The 23,188-nt window shown below is 34.7% G+C and overlaps 1 protein-coding gene across 2 annotated transcripts in view; it reads right to left on the bottom strand.

The window, feature by feature from the left end:
* The window catches only part of LOC143253134 (uncharacterized), a 331,617-nt gene extending 326,790 nt beyond the window's left edge, over positions 1-4,827 (bottom strand). The window contains exon 1 of one of the 2 annotated variants that reach the window (XM_076506466.1): positions 4,693-4,827. The gene's annotated coding sequence lies outside the window, so the exon portion shown is untranslated. The remainder of the gene's footprint in view (positions 1-4,692) is intronic. The other variant, XM_076506465.1, reaches the window with a different exon arrangement.
* Positions 4,828-23,188: the final 18,361 nt, after the last annotated feature.

Genomic DNA, 23,188 nt, shown 5'->3' with positions numbered 1-23,188 from the left:
TACCTTACTTCCACTTAACTTACAAACTTTTTGAACTACATATTTCAAACTTAGATTCACTCGTTCATTACACCCTTTTTCAGGCATAAACAGTCTAGATTTTGTACTTTTTAGCAAATTTTAGTCTCTTAACAATACTTGGAGATCAAATGAAAGGTTTGCAACTGCTACACAACCATATATTCTATCCATTTTTAGTTTTATTAATACTATATACCAGTACATGTTTCTGTCGTTTGGTACATAGTCGTTTATCTCCTGATTGAGATCAGTTGAAGTCTTCCTTTTGTCCCGAAAGCTGCATAAACGAAGATACTTAACATCAGTATCATTGAGTTTATGTGTTCTGTATCTTCTTTTCCAATTTTCAAATTTATTTACCTCGGTCTCATGAACTAGGGTGTATACTGAACAGTGTTTTAGGACCATTTCAAATCTGCAACAATTTGTCAGAGAGTCCAACCAGCATCGCAAAGAGCTCTTATGTGAATTTCCTGCTCCACTGACAAATTTTTCGCTTTTTGAGCAGTTGCATAACAGCAAAACTTTATATGTCGTGTTATACACTGTTTTTATCAAAGATTATTTGTGGAGTGCTATTAAACTGATTTATTCTAGAATATACTGGTACCATTTGCTAGGTCTTGCTAGCTTTTTTTCTATATAATTACGGGACTTTATGGGATACCATGACAATTATTTCAGTTCCTAAATTTGAACAGTATGTTCGTTCAAGCAGAACCCTTATGACATGCCCTTGGTAAAAGTATATGGAAATTTTAAAGAATATAAGTATTCTCACCCTGGCTCATTCAGTTGTCAACACGGATCAATGAAGCATTACCATTTCAAATAATTTTATCTTCTTAGATAATAGATCGATAGGAAAAACAGATCTAAAGCCTTTTTTATTATTTTATCTATATCTTCATTATCCAAAATGATACTTTCCAATTTTTAAGTTCCCCCGTGGTGTGTCTGCGGGTTTCTTGTTGCTGTTATTAATTAAGCACAAAGCTACACAATGGGCTATCCATTCTCTGCCCATCACGGCTATTTAAACCTGGTTCCTAGCGTTATAAGTCTGCAGTCATACCGCTATGCATTTGGGGAGGGACCGGGTTTGTGTAGTCCCGTGCTTAATAACAACCAACTAATTTAAATGTAGACCCTTCCCATTGTTTTACAACTATATCCTTTAGGAAATTAAGAGTCACTGACTTTGTCCATTATTTTTTTCACATCCTAAGACGCCCAACCCATCAGCTGCACAAGCTGCATTCGCTTTACCAATTGCAATTGGTATAGAAGCCAAAAAAAGTAAAAACAACACAAATTAAACAGATAAATTGTGGGAAGGACAATACAATATCAAAAAATAAGTATAACAAAAGGGAGTTTTTTTTTACTTTTTAATGTAACTAATATATTATATATTAACTTTTTTATAATATTCTTCGACATCATAACTATGTGCGAGCACCTTGTGGCTAACTGAGAGGCTGCAAGTCTCTCGCTTTTTTTTTTCTCTCCCCGCTAGTACAGCTGTAAGTCTATAGATTTACAACGCTAAAATTAGGGGTTCGATTCTCCTCGGTAGACTCAGCAGATAGCCCGTTGTGGCTTTGTTATAAGCACACATATCCACACAAACACACACTCGAAATCATAACTTGTTATCAGTCCTTCTTCAAGTAATGTGTCAAATAAACCAAAGATTTGGCTATATGAATTTTTACTTTTGTTTCCTGCTATCAACTTATAAGTTAGATTCTCTAATTCGTTGATGAATTAATCCTTCACTGATTATTTAAAGGCGTTAGATATATCTTTCAAAGCGTTTAATTTTTCAATGCATAATATGATATGACTTCTTCTCTCTTCAAGTAAATTTATTAATTCTTCTAATACGTTTTCTCGAATGATTTTATTCTTCCTGAATTTATATTCTCTCCTAATTTTTTATTTTATTACCTAAAACATTGCTTGGGCTTTTCTCCCTTTTCAACCTCTTTTTTCAATTAACTCGGGTTTATTAATTTATTCTGATGATAATATAAATCATTGTTGCTCTGGAAATGAAGTATTTAATTCTTCATCTAAAGTATTGTACGAGTAAATAATTTAATGAACATCATAACAACGGAAAAAATACCGATGATTATAATCAGTAGCTGTTGGTTTAAACTGGTAATCCAACTAAAAATTATAATCTTATAAATCGTATCTTCTGATGCTTTAAATTTGTCTTCTTGGTTCTTGAAGTTCTAAAGAAATAGCTTGAGATTGTAATTTTTGAGTATTGACTTAAAAAACTCTCTTATCAAATCTTCGTATTTTAGTTTATCTTCGACCCGATATGGCCAGGTGGTTAGGACGCTCGACTCGTAATCTGAGGGTGGTGGGTTCGAATCCACGTCACACCAAACATGTTCGCCATTTCAGCCGTGAAGGCATCATAAGTGACAGTAAATCCCACTATTCGCAGGTAAAAGAGTAGCCCAAGAGTTGGCAGTGGGTGGTGATGACTAGCTGCCTTCCCTTTAATCTTAGGCTGCTAAATTATGGACAAATAGTGCAGATATCCCTCGTGTAGCTTTGTGCGAAATTGAAAAACTAACAAACTTTCTTATTTTTGATTAGTTTAGATAGTCGTTTTAATGGATTTACGTATATTTATCTCGTTCACTCAACCTTACATAAAATAATTGTTTAATAGTTAGAAGCAGCTAATTTGTAGTTTCACTTACATTTAATAAATGGTAGTGTTTAAAGATTACACAGAACCAGAAGAATTTGAAAATATGTTTCCTTTCATTTATTTAACAATGTTTAATTAACATAGCCCAATTTTCTTCTCTAAGATGTATGTAATCAAGGAGGCCCTATTTTAAGGCCTATTATATATTTTAACATTTACCATTAACATTATGTTAATGTATGATTTCTCCGAATAATGGATTCAAGTATAATTTATTTTAAAACAGCAATATAGCTCGACTGAACAAAACAAGTTTAATAATACGTTATGCACAAATAAATGACCAGTGCAGAAAATAAAAAGTTTATGAATTCATTACACTTTTATGAAAACATTTGAAATGATTGGTTTGAATTTCGTGCAAAGCTACAGAGGGCTATCTGCATTAGACGTTCTTAATTTAGCAGTGCAAGACTAGAGGGAAGGCAGCTAGTCATCACCACCCACCGCCAACTCTTGGCCTACTCTTTTATCAACGAAAAGTGGGATTGACTGTCACATTGTAATGCCCTCACGGCTGAAAGGGCGAGTATGTTTGGTTTCACGGTGATTCAAATCCGCGGCCCTTAGATTACGAGTCGAGTGCCTTAACCACCTGGACATGTGAAATAAATGAAAAACGTATTCATCAAAACGTATTTATAACAATGGTTATAAAAATGAAAACATTAATTCCTACCACTAACAATCCATTGGAGGAATTTTCTGTATATTTTGAAACAGAAACATCTATGGAAATACCTCCAAAATACCTTGAAGCATTGCTAGATTCTTTCACTTTTCTTGAATTCTAAATTAGATATTAGTTATATAATATTTTTATTACCAGCGTTTGACGTTCTTTTTTTTTACATAAAATCTTCATCTTCTAAAGATATCTACTTCCAAGTGTAGAATAAAACCTCGCGCTCTTATGTAGGATGGGGTACAAACCCCATGTCCCTAATGAAGAGGCACTATTGAGAGACTGTAAAAATGGGACAATTAAAGGAAATTTTATTATTATCATTTTAAATATCTTTCTAGTGATTTTGAATTATTTTTAAAAATTATTTTGGCTATTAATTGTTGTTTGAGAGTATTTTTAAAAATTATTGTTGGCTTATTTGTGATGTTTTCAGGCTGCCATTTTGTATTTTTTGTCATTTTGCATTTTAACTCATTTACTTTTAAGTAAGCAGAAACTATATATATACATTTCTGAAGTTACAGCAAAAAATACGTTAGGCTTCGTTATTTCAAGGTAAATTTGTAGGCTGTTGAGTTCTTTCTTCCCAAGAAGTTACAATGTCACATATATAGTGATAATCTATCATATGTAACTAAATTGTAGTCGTTAAAACCTCTTTTCTCAGGATACTACTATCGTGGATATGTAGTACCAATTTACCATTTAAAGACAAATTTGTAGTCGCTAAAACGGTTCTTTCCACAAACACATGCGTCGTCACTGTGGACAATACCTAACTTAGCCACGAAACAGCGCTTGGAGTAATCATAGTAATCATGCTTATAGAAACAACAGACACAAATAGAAACATGTAAAATGAAAAAAAATTTCTTCATAAACATTTAATTTTAAGAAAATAATATTATATACATAAAGAGATTAACGTATTTGTTTCCCCTTTAAATTGAATGCTCAGTTTTTTAGTAATATAAATACTCGTTATAATGGTGATATTTATTTTTTTTCATATTATCTTATTTCCATTATTAATTTTAAAAAGTTAGAAAGCGACTGCGTAGCATGTTTGATTTAAAGTATCTGAGTGCGTTAATAACTCTCAACAAATGCTTATCATGCCTCCATACTTGGTTCTAATATTACAATAACGAAACGATGTTAGTTTTCTACTTTTCTCTTTTAAAACTTCATTTATCGTACATCACTTGTACCACATAACAACAAAATTAATGATATTACTTACCACCTAACGCTAGCTGAATGCATTCGAAAGTGAACACAAATGGAACATGTTTGCTGTCAATTTTCTGTCTCACGATGTTGGCAGAGAAGGAGAAGGGTACAAAGTAGTACTGCCAATGAAAGTTGTCAGCAATGTTAAGGAAATGAAATAAAAGGACGTCTCTTATTACGTAATTAGACCACTGTAACCTGCCGCTCCCACATCAATTTAGCAATGTACGAGGTCCTTCCTTTCATATAACAATAGACGTAGTTCATGACAACAATAGACAAAAAACATGGCTACACACCCAACTTGTCTCTACCAGTATTCACGTAGGGTTCTTTTACTTACAGTATTCAATGTATAAACTTAAAGAACAGAGTAGACCAGAGCCAGTGCCGTAGCATAGATGGAGTTCTTGCTCAATAGCTTTCGTTCTTTTCCAATTTGGACAAAAGAACCTGGTCTAAGAAGAGCATCAGCGTCTTCAGCTAGTCCGCCTTTCTGACGGAACACTTACTGCCATTGTCAATTTTTATAGTACTAAAACGAGCGCAGCTTTTGCACGAAGCTGGACAATGGGAATGCACGTTAGATTTCAGCCAAAAGAACACAACAGTAGAAAGAGAAAAAAAAACGCGAAAATCGAATGTAGCCATTCATAGTTATGTAACAAAAGGAGAGGAACGGCACTGTGTTGATCGTGTTTAAGGACAATAGCACAACGGGAAAAAGAAACCAACGGAAGTGACAAGAATGTTTGGCCTTTCAGCCACGAAAAAAAGAAAAAAGAGAATAAGGTACGAAAAGGGTTTGCGTGATTAGAAAGGTAAATATCAGTCTAGTTATTCCAATTATGGAGAAAATTCCCATATAAAAAGGGTAACAACAAGCTTAAATATTTAATTTCATAGAATATCCTTTGAATTCGTTGTTGCGAAATATCTAAACATAAAATACACTTCAAAGTCAACATTGTTAAAAATGTTTTCTCCCATTTGAGAAATGAGTTATATTGTTGTAAATAATGAATTATCACTAAGAAAATCGTATTACATGTTTTAGATACTACCTTAATGATTATCCAAAACGATTTGTGACAAGTTTCTTAAGGATAAAAACTGAGAACTTCCTGTCTCTTAGACTGTGTTGCAAAGAAACAGTCATTAGATTGTGCTGAAATACACTCAATGAAGCAATAACGTTAACTCATACTCAGAGTTTATTGGAACAGAGCAAACGAAGCTGTGATTTAACCTGTACTTATGTTGGGAATCAAGTAACAAAAACATAATGTTAACCCAAAGTCGTAAGGTTAACTCGTGATTAGATTATTTTGAAACACATGTAATGAGATAAGGTTAACCCACACTTAAATTGAGTTGAAACATGTGTAACGGACCATATGTTAACTCGTATTATCAAAGAACCTGGGTAAACCTGTTCATAGATGGTATCGAAACACGTGCAGTCTCTACTTAGAAAGTGTTCAACTACATATAATCAGGCTGTGTTGTTAACCAACACTTATAAAGTGTTAAAATAGGTGTAATTTGTCACAATGTTAATCAATGCTTAACTTATGTTGAAACATGTGTAATATAGCCATAATGTTGAACCATACTTAGAATGTTTTGAAACAAATGTAATCAAGCCATAACGTTAATCCATACTTAGAATTGTTGAAACATGTGTATTGAAGACCTAATAACATTAACATGTGTAATGAAGACATAATGTGAACTTGTCCTTAAATTATGTTAATACGTAGGTATTAATGCTGTAATGGTAATCCTTACGTACATCATGTTGAGACATATTTAATGAAGCCTTTTTTAACCTTTCTGCTCTAGACTTACTATTCTAAGCTGAAACACTTGATATTTAGCCACAATCTTTCAATATACTTGGATTGCGTTGAAATAAATGTAATTAAGCTGCATTATTAGCCGGTAATTAGAATGCGTCGAATTATGTGTAATGAAGTCATACTCTTAAACCGTACTTATAATGTAAGCAGACGCATATAATAAAACCGTAATTATAGCCCTACTTAGATTGGGGGGCCTTGCATGGCCTAGCGCGTTAAGGCGTACACTTCGTAATCTGAGGTTCGCGGGTTCGCGCCCGAGTCGCGCCAAAACATGCTCGCCCTCCCAGCCGTGGGGGCGTTATAATGTGACGGTCAATCCCACTTTTCGTTGGTAAAAGAGTAGCCCAAGAGTTGGCGGTGGGTGGTGATGACTAGTTGGCTTCCCTCTAGTCTTACACTACTAAATTAGGGACGGCTAGCATAGATAGCCCTCGAGTAGCTTTGTGCGAAATTCCAAAACAAAACTCTTAGATTGGGTTGAAACACAATAAATAAGCGAAAATGTTAAACTGTACTTAGATTATATTTATAAGCGTAGCTATGTATTAATATTATATGGAAACTCGTGTAATAAAACTGTAATGTTAACCTGTAAATAAATTTTGTTCATCTGCGCATAATGAAGCCGTAATGTTAAAATCCCACTTAGTTTATATGAAAAACGTTCTTAAATATGACCTCGTAGTTAGATTGCTTTAATGTCGTGTGACTAAGCCATAATGTTATCCCTTACAAATACGATTAATGAAACTATAATATTAATCTCTGCTTAGGTTGTGTTGAAAGACAAACAATAATAATAGACTGAACATAGATTTTGTGGAAACACTGGCAATTAATTCATAATATCTACCTGTATTTAAAATGTACTGTGACACGTGTAAGTAAGTCATAACGTTAATTATTACTTAGAATATGTTGAAACAGGTAGAATGAAGCCATAAAATTAAACCACACTTGAACAGTGTTCAAACGTGTAATCAGTCATACTTTAACTCGTTCGTGTACCGAGATGAAGCTCCGTAATGAATCCCTAACGCTAACGTGAACCAACATTGCGTTAGAACATGTGTAGTTAAGTTATGTTAGCAGGTATTAAAACACATGTAAATACACATTACTTTAACCGTATTTAGGATGGTATGATGCACATTTAATGAAACCACAACTCCATCTTGTAATCAAAATGTGTTGAAAACATTTTAGTATGGAAATATGACAACAGCTGCTTAGTTCGTGTGAAAGACATGTAATTAAGCCATCATTTTTAATAATTTCTTAGGTTGTGCTTAAATAATTGTAAAGAAGCCATAATGCAACTCGTCCTTAATCCATGTGAAACACACATAATGAAGCCATAATGTCAACCTGTCCTTAATTCGTATGAAACACGTGTAATGAAGCCAAACCTTTAACCTTTACTTACAGTGTGTTGAAACATGTGAAATTAAGCTGTCATTTTGACACACCTAAGACTGTGTTGAAATACTGTTTGTATGCCTTGATGCCAAATCGTAACAACAGATCAGTTCACATATTATTGAATACCAGGAAGCCACTTGTGTGCCTTTACTCATCACAGCAGTTCATTGCTGTTTTAATGTCATGAATCCTAAGTGATCCACTTTTTACTATATAGTGCAGTTCATGGTTGTTTTAATGCCATAAATAAAAATATTTTATCTCTCTTCGTCGATCATGTTTTCGTCTGCTACTGTATAATCCTGGTTGACCATCTACCTACCTATCTGGTAGTTAATTTGATGAAAAAATTCGAAACAAACATTTCTTTGTCAACCTTGGGATGTTGATGAATTTAGATCGTACGAAATAACGCTCTTAGAGGCCAGTTGTGAACTATTAGAAGGATTTAAGGTTTTAACTAACACATTAAAAACATCTGAACAAGTCATGAAGGCAGCAGATGTGAAGGCAAGAAACGCCCTGGACACACAGCGATGAAAGAGTGTTCGACTCCGACAAACGATCATAACAAACGTATCTTGTCAGGGCCTGACAGGAATAAATAAATTCAAATGTTGAAGGTGAGATCTATAGATCCTATGCTTAAAAAGTTTGGTGTGAGTAAACCGAGAGAACCCCAAGAAGATCCATTTTAACTAGTCGGAACCGAATTTAAACCAACTTCAGATTTTTCTAGGGATCACATTCTTTAGAATAGGTATATGTGAATTTTGGTAATAAATGTCAACATTAAATAGACAGCTCATGATCCATTTGTTTTAAAATAACGTATTGCAAACAAGTTAAGTGTATGTACAAATATTTGCAACATTATTGGTCATCACAGTTATATCCACAACTTTAAATAGTTTTATCTTTTATGTGAAAGTTCGCTCAAGCAGATTCAATTACTTTAGAACACACCCTGACAACACAAATAATTCTTATTCCTCCCCGCTAGTACAGCGGTATGTCTACGGATTTACAACGCTAAAATAAGCGGTTCGATTCCTCTCTGTGGGCGCAGAAGATAGCCCCCTGTGGCTTTGCTATAAAAAATACACACACTTGTTTATATCTGTTATTACAATAAAAACTGTGAAATTCACTTCATAACGTACTTATTACAGCTAAACACGCAAGCAGTCTAACCTCACTAACACAACTTACCTAAATGTTACTAAGTTGGTTGCCTACATAAATATTGCCCAATTGAGCCATAGAATGTTTTGTAAACTACAAGATGTTATGAAGCAACAAGAAAAATTCAGAAAGTTTGAGTGATGTTATATCAACTCACAACAACTGAACTATGCAACAAATGATTCATAAACAGTTACCTAAGCAAGTTGTCATAACTATCACTTCTAAAAATAACTTACGTTGATGTTCACATAATATAAACTAAATAATAGTCATGTATTGAACTTAAAATAAACATTTTTGTTTATCTAACAATAAGCCCCTCTTGATGAAATATTTATAATATTTTTATACTATATATACAGACTGTTTTCAGTTCATACACCAAGTTTCTTCATATAGTCTGAATCAACATTTCCAGTTTCCTTGTTGGTCTCTCATTCCATAGATAATTTTGTAGGGTTTTGCATTGACTGGATCCCTGGTCTTAGTCTTGATCTTTTGTTGCACAAGGTATGTCCAGCCTGATATATATTTAAAGACATTTGTGTACTGGCACGTTAGTTCTTGTTGGTCAGTCTTCTGCTTGTCAGTTACTTATTCACGTATGTTTACATCTTGTACATCTCATCTCCACCAAGTGGTCTTATATCAAATAAATTTTCATATTATATGATGAGTCACTGTCTTGTGTGTCTGAATCTCTGACAGTTACACCTACCATATCCATCTATGACTTAATAGCAACACTGATTAGATCTTCTTTCCTCTCAAAATACCTCTTCAACAGATTGGCATGGCAGATCTTGGTATTCTCATTGACTTTCACCTTGTACTTCATTCTGTTGACCATTTCTTGTACTTCAAAAGATACTTTCCACTATAGAGTGAGTTCGTTGTTTTCTGTAGGTATTAAAACCAAGACCTTCTGCTGAACTTAAAATGTTGATATTTGGCCTTTTTGTAATAGAAGTACTTTTGACTGTCTTTGATTTGCTTAGCTTCACTAATAGATCTGCTTTGACACACCTGGCACTACATCTATTTGGTTCTCTGTTCTGTATGTCCTTTTTCCCTTCGGTCTTGTGCTTTACTTTCCCTCTGGCACTGTTCCAATGTTTCTATGCTTCCTTCAGTTTCCATGCACCTACATTCGAGATGTTACGTTTTGAGACTGAAGGGACTTGATTACTTGTTTGATCTTTTTCTCTTGAATACTTGTGGTGATTGCAGATGCCTCACCAAATTCATTTCAATCAGGTTCTTTCAGTCTTCTATTGCCTTTCTATCATCTATTCTCAATGATCAAATCATACTTGTGTGATTTCATATAAGTAGCCTCAAGGTACCTCACGTAATAAGGATTGTCCATCTTTGGTCTTCCTATGGAAGACTTTCTCAAGATCACATCAATCAGCCCACGCAGATGCAGCTTGCAAGTCTTCTAGTAATAATATAGTAGACTGATTCTCACCGTTGCATACTGCACCCAGTGTCTTGCAGGACCATTACTTTTTCACCTATTGGCATGATTAAACTTTGCAGAATGGACGGCAACTGCCTGTTGTGAAGACACAAGTGTAGAGGACGACGTTTCTAAAGTCTTCCGCTTTTCATCTTCAAGTCAGTGTGTGTGACAGACGCAGATAAACTTGGCAGGGGTTTAGTTTAGAGAGAGAAAAGTATCAAGAATTCTATTCCCAACTAGGGAGATCAGGAACGTTGTGGTTCCTCTTCGTCCCCTCACGTGAAATATTATTTAACTCTACTTGAAACTTTGCCTGTATTTAATATTTACTTGTTTAAGGTGATGAAGTGAGATGGGTGAGAAAGAGCGAAACATGACGACATCGGAAAAGTGAGCCAAGCCAGAGCCGAACAAGCAGATATCAACGTTAAAGGACCCGATTCAGGGCTGAGCAATAATGTTGCCTTGGCTGGGATCTAAAGACCCAATGTCTGATCAGTGTGTGTGTGTAGGTGCTCACGATCTTTTATAGTGTCCTGGTGGATTGTGGAGAGCGTGTTGTGATTGGTTGGATTATCACTGTTTCTGATCGAGGAGAGTTTTCCTGTAGATTCAACCAATGGCAGCCAAATAACGTGGGGCCAAATAAAGAAGGTGTCGTCGACATAACGTCTGTAGAAACTTGGTTTTATCGGTGTGGATAAAAGGGATCTTTCTTCAAAGTCTTTTATGAAAATGTCTGCTACGATTGAAACCATGGGATCACCACTCTCTCGTTATTTGGCCCCACGTTATTTGGCTGCCATTGGTTGAATCTACAGAAAATCATTCCTCCAATCAGAAACAGTGATAATCCAAAGAATCACAACACACTCTCAACAATCCACCAGGACACTACAAAAGATCGTCAGCACCTTCACACTCACTGATTTGAAGACGAAAGGCGGAAGACTTTCGAAACGTCATCCTCTACGCTTGTGTCTCCACAACAAGCAGTTGCCGTCCATTCTACAAAGTTTCATCACAAATACTTTGTTTAAACAATCTATCAAAGAATACCTATTGGCATTTTGTGATTTGTTAACGCCTCTCAATGCTTTTCACATTTTCCAATTACCACTCAAATTGTTGGACTATTCAATAATTTCAGCTGACTATTAGTTGTGCATAGGTAAGTAACGGAGATAGCACATCCTTCTTGTGGTGATTCTGAAGACTTGTATCCATTTTATTTCTTCTGGCATCTGCATCCATGACGATAGTCATTCTTTTCCTGTTCCTTGTCAGGACTATTTCTGTAGTTGGTTCTAACTGCTTTATGTTGAGATTTCTATTTCTTGTTGATGACAGGCTTCACTAACTCACAATGTGCCCTATGTTACAACACGTATAGAAGGAGATGTTTATCCTTTCTGTTGTTGACTTCTTGCAACCTTTAGTGGCATCCTCTTTTGCTTTCCACTCCTGGTTTCAAATTTAACTAGATATTCTTCGACTTTGCAGTTACATTCCCTCCATGAGCTTCCATATACTAATTTAAAACCTTGATCATCTCGTTCATCTCTTTATTGCTCTTTCTTTTAAGAACAATAGCATGCCAGTTGAGCACGTTATTATGAACTGTTCACACTAGTAAATCTGAAAGTCATTCAAAACTATTTTCCCGCTTGACCATGTCAGGCAATCTTATAAATTACTGCTGTAAACATGCCACAAACTTAAATGCAGATTTTCCAGTGTCAGGTTTAACTTCTCTGAACTTCCGATAAAACCTTCTTTGGTAAATTCATAGAATTTCAACAAGGCCACTTTTAACTTGTCATGGTCCATGGCATCTTCTGACGTAGTGCCTGCATACAACTATAGGCCGTTTCCTGTGAGAAGTGAGTTTATATTTCATACTTTCTTCAAGAAAGCATGTATGTCGTCTTTCCATTCATCAGCTTTGGGCAGCTTGTGTCGAATGGCCCTGATTTCATTGCTATTCTTGGGTCCTTCGTCTTTCTGTTTGATGAGCTTTGTGATCTGAATTTGTGCTTTTATTCTTTCTACTTTCAGTCTCTCCTCTTCCTCTCCTTTTCGTTTTCTTGTTTTTCAGTTTGTATTCTTATTTTCTCTATTTTCACTTTCTACTTCCTCTCATTTTTAGTTCCTTTCTTCTAGTCTTACTCCCTCTTCTTCTCTTCTCTGTTAATGCTCCTCTCTTTTTTTAGTTCTTGTCTTTGTTTAACAAACTCTTGTAGTTCTCCGTTTTTGAGCTCAAGATGCTCTTGATACATTTATTAAAATCAGTCGACAATGTGACTGTATTCTCTACGTTATTTTCGCCACCACTGCAATTGTGCATATATGAACCTACTTCCACTGTCGTTCATGTCTTCTTTTACCGCCGTTTACCTCTGCATAATTCTGGCTGGCTCACCAATATCAGATTTTTGTAGGGGTCAGGTTATATACCGTAGGTGTTTGTGACTTACTGGCAATAAATGTCGACAAAAATGGACGTCATACAGCCCACTTGTTTAAAATAACATATTCAAAACAAGTCAACAATATGTACAAAAGATTTGTTACACTGTTGGCTATCACTGTTGTATCCAGAGCTTGAATAATTGTCTCTTTTTCGTCAAAGTCCACACAGGCGAGTTAAATTACTTTAGAACACTTTGATAAGACAAATTATTTTCCTATACTCTGTTATTACAATATAAGGGTGTGATACTGACATCTATATCTCTGTTATTAAAGCTGTGAGACTTACTTTAGAAATCGTCCATTATTTCTAAAATCATCCACAGTCTACCTTCACTTTCAACTTCCTTAATTTACACTAAGATGGTCGCTTATATGTACACTGCCCGACTGAAGCCTAGAACTTTCTACAACCTGCAAGACGTTATGATGTAACAATAATTAATTAAAGGAACAAGATAATTTCAGAACGTTCGAGTAACGTGACTTCAACTGACAACATTTAAGCTACGCAATAAATGATTCATGAACATTGGACAAACTGTCCTTAATTTTCACTTCTAAAAGTGAGTTACTTTAACGCTCATATAATATAAACTAAATAATACTTTCTTATTAAACTTAAAATGAATGTTGTTGTATATCTAACAGTTCTCTTCTACTAAACATAAAATTTTATCGCTCTTTGAATTTAATGAAGCCTCAATGTTCCATTTTTTTCAGTATAGGAGTTCACATTCGTCTGGAAGCAATGAAGCCACATGGTCTTCTTCACTCGGTAGAGTATTTCACTATAAATTCAATACTATCCAGACACGATGCTCATCTCTATTCAGTAGATCAGTTTACATATGTTTAAATGCGATAAAACCACACTGCTCCACCCATTCAGTAAAGTAGTTCGAGCTGTTTAAATGCAAGGAAACCACAATTTTTCTTTACATCCAATATAATAGTTTTTAGATGTATAATGTCCATGCAGTCACAATATGATCTTTACTCAGTAAACCATTCCACAGCTCATTGTGAACTGTTTTCGGGTACTTACATTCCACTAAGACACGCTCCCCTCTACTTAGTATAATATTACACAGCTTTTTGAACGCCATGAAGCTTCAACATTCCTCTCTACTTATCATGGCAGTTTACAGTATTGTAGTTTACAGATGTTGAATGCCGTAAGGAAACAGCGTTTTTTTCTAGTCGATAAACCACTTTGCCGATTTGTGAATGCAATGAAGTGAGAAATTTCTTCACTAGTTAACAGAGTGGTTTATACCTGTTTGAATATCATGAAGTAACAATGTTTTTTTCATATAATAGAACATTTCACAACTCTCTTAATACGTACCATAAAATCACAATGTTCTATGAAGCCATAATTTTGCCAGCTACTCATATGACAACTTTAACTTTTTGAATAATATGAAGATGCAATGTTCCCTCATAATAAACAAAACTGTTCTCAGGTGTTTGAATTCCATGAATGCACAATGCTCTCTTCCCTTCAGTCCAGTGAATCACAGATTTTTCACTAACATGACGCACCAGCACTTCCCTCTATTCATTACAGTAGTTTAAACTTTTTGAATGCCATGATTTAAAATGTTTATGTCAATTCATTAGAGCATTTTACTGCTGTTTCTACATTATTAAGCTACAATGTTTATGTATTCTTGGTTCACTGTTGTTAGAACGCTATAAAGATACAATGTCCATATGTAGTCAATACAGCAGCTCTCAACTGTATGGATAGCCGTTTGAAAGCTATGTTAACATTCACTTAATAAATTAATATACAGCTGTTTAAATACCAAAAGGCTCATGTGTTTTCTTCTATCCAGTAGAGCAACTCCCTCTTTTTCAATGCCATGAAGTCACAATGTTTCTCTTTGCTCAACAGAATATTACACAGTTCTTTGAGTGCCATAAAACCACAATATTTTCCTGTACTCAGTAAATAAATTTCACATTTCTGTTAGTGCCATGAAGTCAGAGTTTTTCCCTCTACTCGGAACACAAATCTAGTTCTTGTAATACCATAAAACCACAATGCTCTCCTTTAATCATTAAAAATGTTTTATGTGTTTAGACGCCATGAAGACACAATACTACTCTCTACTCAGTTATAATATTACACAGATTATGAAAGCCATGTAGCTTCAACATTTCTGTTATCTCACTGTAGCAGTTTACAACTATTTGAATGCAATGATTTTAGAATTTTTATCTCTACTCAGTAAGTCCTCAGTGGAACAACGGTAAACATAGGGACTTACAGTATAACGTTAGAAACCGGGCAGAGCACAGACAGCCCTTGTGCAGTTTTATGCTTAACTACAGAACAATTCACATCTGTTTGAATGTCATGAATCTTTACTATTAATGTGCACTCAATGTAACAGAGTATAGTTGTTTGAAGTCGTTGAGCCAGAAATTTCCTTCCTTCTCAGATAAACAGTTACAGCCTCCCCTCTTCCTAACAGACAAAATCCTAGTTTTTGAATATTTTAAAGCAACATTTTTCTGTAGTCACTTTAGGAGTTATGAAGACAAAATGTTCACATATTTTCTGAAATCAATTCATAATTCTTCGAGTGTCATAAAAACACAATATATATTTCTAATCAGAAGAGCAGTTCACAACTGAGAGCAAGGTTACAACAGTCGAAATTAATAGGAACTTTCTTATCCGAACCTTGATGTACCGAAAACTCTTGATACAGTTGCATCTGGTTCTGAACCTAATTTCAATAGAAATAATGATAGGAACTGTTTTCAACCTGAAAAGTCTGGTAAACCATAACTTTTCACTCAAGGGAACTTAAAGCTTTAATGAAAGATTTGAGCCTTCCAAAGGATTCTTCAGAGATTTTGGGGTCTAGACTTTGGGCTAAGAACTTTCTTTATCCAAGGACATCATTCAACTGGTGCAAAAATCGTGGTTTATTGCAAGAATATTGCTGGGAGCTGCATTCTATGAATCAAATGAGTGGCGATTGTTCATTGATTCCTTCAAAAGTCTAAAAGATGTTCTCCTTTACAATAGCAACATATATAAGTTTGTTCCTATTGCTCATCAATTTCACTTGAAGGAAATGTACGAAGATTTCATTCTGCTTTTTAATAAGGTCAAATACAAAGAACATAGTTGGTTACTTTGTGCAGACTTAAAAGTCCTTTGTATGTTGTTGAGTCAACAATCCGATTATACAAAGTTTTCGTGTACGAATGGAATAGCATAGCACGAAATTAGCACAAGAAAAAGAAGTCTAATTCCAAGATCGAAAAGCATTGAATGTGAAAGTTTGGTTGGCACAAATAAAGTCCTATTACCTCCATTTCACATAAACGTAGGCTTGATGAAGCGATTTGTAAAAGCCTTAGATAAAGATGGTGACGGTTCCAAGTACCTATACTGGCAATTCCCAGGTTTTTCTGAAGCAAAACATAAAGAAGGAATTAGATTAGGAAATTGACTTTTGGCGAATAGTTTGATTGGTTTAGTTTGTTTTGAATTTTGCGCAAAACTACACGAAGGCTATCTGCGTCAGCCGTCCATAATTTAGCAGTGTAAGACTAAAGGGAAGACAGCTAGTCATCACCATCCACCGTCTTGGGCTATTCTTTTACCAACAAATGATAAGATTAATCGTCACATTATAACGCTCTCACAGCTGAAAGGGCGAGCATGTATGGTGTGACGGGAATTTGAACCCACGACTCTCGGATAACGAGTCCAGTGCCTTAACCATCTGGCCATGCCGGGCCTGAATAGTTTGAAAGGACAAAAAAAGTTGAAAAAGAAGTGTGGGTTACTTTTGAAGATGTTATAGACAATATTTTAGGAACTAACAAAGACCCAAATTACGAAAATGTTGGGAAGAACATACTCGATAAATTTAAAGAATCGTATTGTAATATGAGGTTGAAAGTACATTTCTTACACTCACATATCAGTGAAGAACCAGAGGAATGGTTACATTGTGATATCAGGGAAATTAATATGAGGTATTATGGAAAGTGTAACATGAACATGATGGCTGATTATTGCTGGTCATAAAAACAATATGCTCCAGACGCCATATGTAAAAGAAAGACCACATCACGTAGTTTTAAAACTATGAGACGTAGACTTTACAAAAATTATCAGGATATGTATGTATGTGTTTTGTTATAACAAAGCCACATCGAGCTATCAGCTGAGCCCATCGAGGAGAATCGTACTCCTGATTTTAGCGTTGTGAATCCCTAGACTTACCGCTGTACTAGCGGGGGACTTATCAGGATAAATGAGAATGTGTTCGTTTGACATCAAAATTTATTCTTTTTCTTCAGTTTGTTTGTATTTTTTATTAAGAAACAGATTAATCAAAAATGTTCATTGTAGTAAATGAAATAATAATTTGATCTAAGTAATAGTTTTTTTTCATTTTGTAAAACATCCTTGCATAACAGAAAAATAGTAACATTATTTTTAAAATCTGTGTAGTTGAATATAGGAAAAATCTGTTATTAAAACTAAAAAGTCCCGGCATGATCAAGCGTGTTAAGGCGTGCGACTCGTAATCCGAGGGTCGCGGGTTCGCATCCCCATTGCGCCAAACATGCTCGCCCTTTCAGCCGTGGGGGCGTTATAATGTGACGGTCAATCCCACTATTCGTTGGTAAAAGAGTAGCCCAAGAGTTGGCGGTGGGTGGTGATGACTAGCTGCCTTCCCTCTAGTCTTACACTAGAAATGTTTTAGTTTTCAATAACGTCTAATCAATGTAAGCAGTCTAAAAGCAAATGGGTACTAAAAATTGATGAAGTAAATAATTGAGACACACTGTGTTGTGTGGCCAAAACAAACTGCTGCAGGATACACCGTGTGTTAATAACAAAAGTGATAATATCACACCTTTTGTATCTCGGACTGTGATAATCTAAACTATTACTTATTTTCAGTAGATGTGTTATACTGGACCTTTACTTCACATACGAAATTTCAAGGTTATCCACTAAGAAATAGCTGAGGTATAATATCTCCAATTTTGATTCAATTTTTCTTTCGAATCAAAAAGTACGGAAACTATTTGATGGAAAAACATACCTGACTTTTACGGATTTCTCTTCTAACATTTTGTACACTGAAAGTCTTTTCAATCTACAAATGGTAATATCATTTGGTATAAAAATAACCACATGTGCAAAGTTATTGATCAACAATTGCTCAAATTTGACCGAAGTATTTGCGCACACCTATGTAAAAGTCACGTGAGCTACTGTCTGATTTATTTATTTCTCCGAGAGAGGGCCCAAAGTCGCCTGGAGTGGTCACCCGTTTCAATCACTTACACGACAATACATTAGTATGTTATCTATCTCTCAGTCAGTCACTAGACACTAAAATAACGTTGCATAACAGACAATTAGCTTTGCGATTTATACTTTCGTGACATCAATAAGACGTGCGCATCACAGGAATAATTATGCATTCTGTAAGAGGCCCGGCATGGCCAGGAGGTTAAGGCACTTGACTTGTAATCCAAGGGTCACGGATTCGAATTTCCGTCATACCAAACATGCTCGTCCTTTCAGCCGTGGGGTCATTATAATGTTACAGTCAATCTCACTATTCGTTGGTAAAAGAGTACCCCAAGAATTGGCTGTGGGTGGTGATGTATAGCTGCCTTCCCTCTAGTCTGCTTAAATGGGGATGGCTATCTTCATTAGCCATCGTGTAGCTTTGCGCGAAATTCAAACTAAACAAATAAGTTTTCTGTAGGTTACAAAACATATGAACTTTGTTACTCTAACTTTTCATTTTACTTACTCTTCAAACATAATACCTTCTGGTTATTGTACAAGTAAATTGTAAAAGTAAGATATTATAATATTTACTGTTAAAGATTAGAGAGACAATAACTGATATTGTTGTAAGCAATTATGCTTCTTTCCCATGACTAAAAATTCTGTATTAAGAAAAAGCAATCCCATTTATTACAACCACTGAGAATCTTCTAAAATAATTTAGTAAACCGCAGTAACTAAACTGTTGCCTCTTTGCCATCTTTTGATTGTAATCAAATCGGAAAAGTTAGAGTTTGAATACGAAATTAAAGAAAATAATGAAGGCTGATGAGTTTTACCATGAAAATGTTTTCCACATTATACGAAACAAATAACACTCCAAATTTGATTGTCATTCCCTACATTAGTTATAATTGTGAGTTTGCATTAGTTTACTAAAGAAAGGCGTGTTTAACAAACGTAGTACATCGTAAATTAACCATTACTTCTCTCTATAATAAAGAAAAATAAATAATTATCAGTACTTAATTAACTTATTTTCTCTGAGTCTGTTATCAGTTAAATGAAACACAAATCTGTATTCAACTTGTAATGGTAGACATTATCAAGACACACACTACTCTGTTGTGGGTTATTAACAGGAATATTAACAATATTCTACTGCATATTGCTCGAACTGTGGTAATCCAAACTATCATATATTTTCAACGATGTTGTTACACTAGATTCTTATTTCACAAACTAAATTTGAAGGAAATCCATTAAGTAATACACAATATATAAGATATCCCATTGTGATTAGATTTCATCCATTTTTTTCTTTGCACTGAAAGTACAGAAACTTTACTTGATAGAAAAACATACGTATCTTTCATACTTACAATTTGGTGTCAAGAAAGTTATACAACAACAAGTGAACAATTTTACATGAACTGTTGGTCTAACATTTGTACTACAGCTTCATCTAAAAGTAAAAGAGAACCTTTTGTAGTTTTTTTATTTGGATTAAATAAGGCTAATTAAAAGCAATAAACCTGTAAGGTGAAAGGAGTGCGGACACATAAGTATCGGTTAGGCCAAACAAACTATATTAGCTGTTTCCAGCTTAAGTTTTAAAAAGAATCATGCGGGAGGACAGTTATTATTAATTTTTCACTGTCAATATTTCAGCAGAATTTAATAACCTTTTAAGAAACAATCCTAATTAAATAGCGTTTAGCGTCACGTGCTATTAGTTTAAGCAATTAGCATAAATAATTATGCTTGATAAGACTTTAACAATTGAATGGGACTGAAGACAATGGGGATGAAACTATTAACCTAAATTCCCTACCCTCACAACAAAGGAAGCTATCAACACTGTTTTACAAAGGTAAAACTACCACTATATATTTCAAAGAATCTGGTTGGTTATGTAAATAATAGGGTTGAGATCCTAATGTTGGTTAATATTGAGTGTCACTTTCTTACTTGCCGTGGTTTGTTGATCTGTGTTAACATAAAGTAATGATAACTAATAAAAAGCACCTTAAGCGTAAAAAACATTAATTCTTTAGTTAGGTTGGCCGTGTATTTTGGTTTAGTCACCATCATGCCCCATTTTGAAAAAAAACACAAAATTGGTTGCCTGAAATCAGTAGGAACTATAAAACCGTAAAAACAATTACTAAGAATTACAGAAAATAAAAATTATGAAATTATAGGAAAAATAAACTGTACTTCTATTATAAAAATACGAATAAGCATAATTATAATAATATTTTAATTTGAAAGAAAAAGTATATAAATTAATTTTATTTATTTTTGGACATTTGTAATGTACTTAATTTATATATAGACTATATTATACACTGCTGGCCAAAATCTTAAGGCGAATAAAAAAATATGCATTTTGCGTTCTTAGACTCAACTACTTATTTGAGTAGAGCTTCAAAAGATAAAAATAAGAAAAAGGAAAATTAAAAAACTGGTCAAAAGGTTAAGACCATATCAAAAAGATGTACTAAACAGGGTAGGAGATGCTCAACAAGAGGTCTCTGTATTGAATTGCACGACCATCATTGCGAATAACTTCAAACATTTGTTTTGGCATGGTCAATATCAGAGTTTGCAGAAGGCTGACTAGAATGTTATTCCAGGAGGTGAAGATGGCTTCATGAAGATCATGCACTGTTTGGAATTAACGTCCATTTTATAGACTTCCCTTGCCATACACCCCCAAACATTTTCAATGAGCTTCAGTTCGGGCGAACACGCTGGATGGTCCAAAAGAATCACGTTATTCGCCATGAAAAAGTCCTTTCTTCTGCTGGAGTTATGGATTGCAGCGTTGTTCTGCTGAAATATCCAGTCTTTTCCACACAAGTGAGGGCCTTCAGTCAATAAGGATGCTCTCTCCAACATGCCAATGTAGCCAGCTACTGTTTGACGCCCCTGTATAACCTGAAGCTCCATTGTTCCATGGAAAGAGAAAGCACCTCAGATCATGATGGAACCTCCTCCACTATGTCGTGTAGAAAATGTCTCCGGTGTGATATCCTTATCGTGCCAGTAACGTTGGAAGCCATTTGGACCATCCAAGTTAATTGTTTTATGATCAGAGAACAAAACCTTCGTTCAATTTTCTACGTCCCGTGTTTGATGCTTCTCAGCAAAGTTTAACCGAGCTGTTTCGTGGTGTGGATGGAGGCGTGGCCTTTGAAGACGTTTACGGTTTTTAAAGCCTTAGATACCGTCTTATTGTTCTAGAGATGCATTCTGCGTCCGTAAGGACTTCAATCTGGTTCGACGATCGGCTGGTGTCTTGCCGGATAACCCGTCGAATCCTACTGCTCAATGCCGGGGAAATTTTCTTGGGCCGACCACTTGAAATTCTTGTTCCGTATCCCTCATGGGTCTTTTAAGAAATTTGCAACAGCAGTTTTACTACGCCCAATCTCACCAGCGATGGCACGTTGAGAAAGACCTTGCTTTTGCAGCTCGACAATTCTGCCACGTTCAGACTTTGTCAACTTTTTAGCCTTTGCCATGTTTTTACCCAATGTAACAAGAAGATGTCAGTGGGAGATGTTGACAACTCTAATGCTTGAACACAAATGACTAAATTTCGTTATGTGTTTACCGATTAACGCTTCGTTTCAGTATTGTCTTAAACTTTTGACCATCTAGTATTTAGGCTAATTTCATAGTGCTCAAATTTTCCCTATTAAATGCTAAAAAATGTTTTTATTTTTATTTTCCCTTTTCTTATTTTCATCTTTCGAAGCTCTACTCAAATAAGTGGTTGAGTCTAACAACGCAGAATGTATATTTTTTCTTTATTATCATTGGCCTTAAGATTTTGGCCAGCAGTGTACATTTGTACATTTGAAAAGTATATGTATTAAATTTAGATTAGTTATGTTTTTCTGTATGTATTTATATTTTCTGATATAGATTCTTAGTAAATCCATCTCCTGAAGAGTGATCTTTGAAGTCAGAAACCAGTAGAAGATATTAATAAAAAGGGAAAAAGTCTGTTATTCTGGTGTTTTCTTATTCGTATTCACAGGTGGATCTCATTGATGTTTTAAATATATCTATAACATTTCGAAATAACATTTGAAAGCTAGATAACATTTTAAAATAGAGTACTTGAAAGAATATTTGTTTGTTTAGAAATAAGCACAAAGCTACATAATGGGCTATCTCTGCTCTGCCCACCACGCTTATCGAAACCAGATTTTTAGTGGTGTGAATCTATAGGCATACCGCAGTGGCACTGAGGGACTGAAAAATTGACTCCAAAGCACAAATAATAAATTAACTTTAATGATTTAAGTACAAATGTGTAAAAAGTGTTTGAGGGTTTCTTAGATAAATTCAGTACAACTTTTGATGAATGAGTGCAAAAAGAAAAAATTATGGAATGAATGAGAAACGTTACGATCAACAGCAAAAAATATTAATAGTTTTACTGGAAGGGACCCGAACAGAAAAGAGATTCTTGAAAGAAATTATCCAGGAAACGATAGATAAAAAAGAAATAGAAGTTGAAGGCTCTCTCTATAATTTAAACAGTACTATAAGATAGTTTTTGAAAGAAAGAAATTTTGTAGTTTAGAGAAGTTAAAATGCTAAAAAAAGCGCAGTATGGAAAATTTAATTCAAGAGGATTATCCCCCTATTAATATCTTTCAAATTACAAAAAAAATTAACGAAGTGATTTCAAATGAAGAAAAGCAAGTGAGAACAAAATTACAAATAGAAGCTCTGGAAGTTAGAATGGAAAATCTAAGCACGAAGTTTATAAAATTTGTCT

This window comes from Tachypleus tridentatus, chromosome 6 (genome assembly GCF_004210375.1).
Source record: "Tachypleus tridentatus isolate NWPU-2018 chromosome 6, ASM421037v1, whole genome shotgun sequence".
NCBI classification, from domain to species: Eukaryota; Metazoa; Arthropoda; class Merostomata; order Xiphosura; family Limulidae; genus Tachypleus; species Tachypleus tridentatus.
Note: the sequence above shows the minus strand (reverse complement) of the source record. Positions and strands in the feature narration are given on the sequence as shown.